Source organism: Poecilia latipinna, unplaced genomic scaffold (assembly GCF_001443285.1).
Source record: "Poecilia latipinna isolate Pla-1442-1.1 unplaced genomic scaffold, P_latipinna-1.0 Scaffold1034, whole genome shotgun sequence".
Lineage (NCBI taxonomy): Eukaryota > Metazoa > Chordata > Actinopteri > Cyprinodontiformes > Poeciliidae > Poecilia > Poecilia latipinna.
In genome coordinates this window covers 185,264-187,934 of record NW_015113650.1, presented here as the reverse complement: position 1 = coordinate 187,934, position 2,671 = coordinate 185,264, and positions in this window count along the sequence as shown.

The window sequence follows — 2,671 nt, the reverse complement described above, 5'->3', positions numbered from 1 at the left end:
ACTGAATCATTTTAAAGTTCCAGTTTAAACTGAATCATTTTAAAGTTCCAGTTTAAACTGAATCATTTTAAAGTTCCAGTTTTCCTCAGATGAACTGAATCGTCTCTCGGTTTCTCAGGCGTTCTGCTCAGACCCGGAAACGTTGCCGGCTCTGATCCAGAAACCTGCTCGACTCTCAGCTGTTCTCACACTGCGGTCCTCCAGAGTGTCACCTCTGGGTCCACTGGGCGTTGTCAAGGCAACGGCATGTAAACACAATTTAAAATAAAAACGGCAGTCGTGGTTTCCAGAATAATTCTGTTAAAAAGATTCAGTTGAAATGTGAAGAGGTTTACTGACCAGAGTGAATAAATTCAATGGTGTAAAATTTCAACATTTACAGGCTGTCCTATAATTTTGTACTAATTTTAAGTGTGACTTAATTTTTTTTTTAATAAAAGTTTTATCACTTTTCTGATGAGTTATTGCCATTATTTTATACTTTGTTCCAGATTTATAGCTTGTTTTGTTGTACAATAAATTTAATTTGTCTTTATTTTCAGTAAAACTTAATTGAATTGTTTGAAATATTTTCATTTTTAGTAATTATATTTAAATCAATATCTATTAATGTTGCATTTGAATAAACACCCATGTATTCATTATAAACATGTTTAGATGAAAATAAATTCACTTTATTGCTGTTTCTGACTGAAACCAGTAAGATGGAGAGGATCTGAGAAAAACTTTAAGTTTATAAATCACCCAACAGCTTAGCACCACATGTCAGTTATGACACACATAATTTAAAAACTGATTTCCAACTTATTTAGTTTTATTATATTGTGTTTTAATTAAAAAGAAGTGGAAATGTTAACTCGAAGGCCTGATCTGCTACAGCAATAAAACACCAGAAACGATCTGATGTTCGACTCTCAGCTTTAAATTTCATTATTTAAAAAATATTTTCCTTTTTCTGTCTTAGACTTTCTTCTTCTGGTTTCCCGTCTCCAGAGCCCAAAAGAACTGGATCAGTTTCAGGTTTTAATTTGTTCTGGGAATCAGAACAAATTAGAAGAAGACACTTTAATAAATGAGTTTTCTATGTTTAGAAAGAAAACAGAAAGAGTCTAATTCAGGTTTAGCTGAATTTCCTCAGTTCATCTTTGGACATAGTGAATTTATTAAACAGAGACATAAATGGCTTTTGGTTATCGATCATCTCAAGGCTGGGAAATTAACCTGGATATTAAAATTTTCCTGCCTCAGGTTTTTAATGAACTATTTTCTCATCAAAGTTTGTTTCATTATTGGTTTTAATGCAAAAAAACAACCTTTTTTTCTTTGATTTAACACATGTATTGTGAAGCTTTCCTCATGCTACAGAACCATTTCAGAGCAGCTGAGCCACAGGTCTGCTGTCGTCTGCAGTTTGTAGATGAAGCTGCGTCTCTCTGCTGCTCCACCAGCAGGGGGCGCCTCCTTCTGAAGCCCCTCCAGACTCGCCTGCAGCTCCTTTTCTCAGACAGACCTGCAGGTTCCTGTGGCTCAGCCTCTGAGCTCTGACAGTCCGCTGTGTCTCTGTGGGTCGCCGCTGAACGGCTCGGGTCAGACGGGTCACGGTGTGAAGCTCTCCAAGGACCAAACTGGAGTCACTGTCCAGGTGTCCCTGTCCAACTTCTCTGCTTCCGTCTTCTTTGACGGCTCCACGGCTCAGATCCACCTGGAAGGTACAGAGCATCAGTTTGGTTCCTGAGGAACGCTGCAGTCGGCTGCTGAGTCCATCCAGTCTGACCGTCTCTCCTTGCTTCCTTCTCCCTCTAAGACTCTAAGAAGATTCCTCATCATATTTATGATATTGGAGGAGGATCTTCTTCCTGTTTGCTCAACTCGACCTTATCAGGACTGAAACAGGACTAGGCCTGTTACAATTGGCAATAAATCAATCAATTGCATGATATATTAAAACTCAATCATTTCCATTTGCATGATTTATCTTTTTAAAGAACAAATTTGTTTACAGACTTGATAATTCATTTTATTTAGTTTCTGTTGTTTTGTTTGTTTACTTTGGATATTTAAAATGTTTTCCAGTTCCAGTTTTAAATATTCATTAGAATTTAAAGTTTATTGATGTGTTCTTGCATTATTAAGCCATTATCACCATTATGTTACTTGAAAATGGTCTCAAAACAACAACAATATTATTGTTCATCTCATTAACGACCATTTTTCATCCAGCAAAACTTGTTACCCTGACAGGCGTAAACAGAACCCACCTGTTTGTTCATTCCTGCAGCTGGTAGTTTCTGGTCCAGAACCAGAACGTCTCCCAGCACCAACCTGCAGCGGCGCCATCAGTCCTCCTGCAGCAGGCCAGTCCTTTTCTCCAGCAGCCAATAAGCTGCGATCCTGCTGGCGTAGATCACATAAGACCAGGACAGAACCACCAGACCCAGTAGGACCTGCAGGACAGAGACGGGTCAGGAGAGTCCAGAGACCTGAAGCATGTTTAATCCAGACTGTAACAGGATTTTACCCCAGATCAGGTATGATGTCAGCAGTTTTCACTCATCTTACAAGTTTATGTTCCGATCCAGGATTTACTTAATCACATGAAATTAATGTTCTACAAACAATCTATAGTTTTTCTTCATGTTGTTCATGTTTACAATTAAAATAATGTACATTT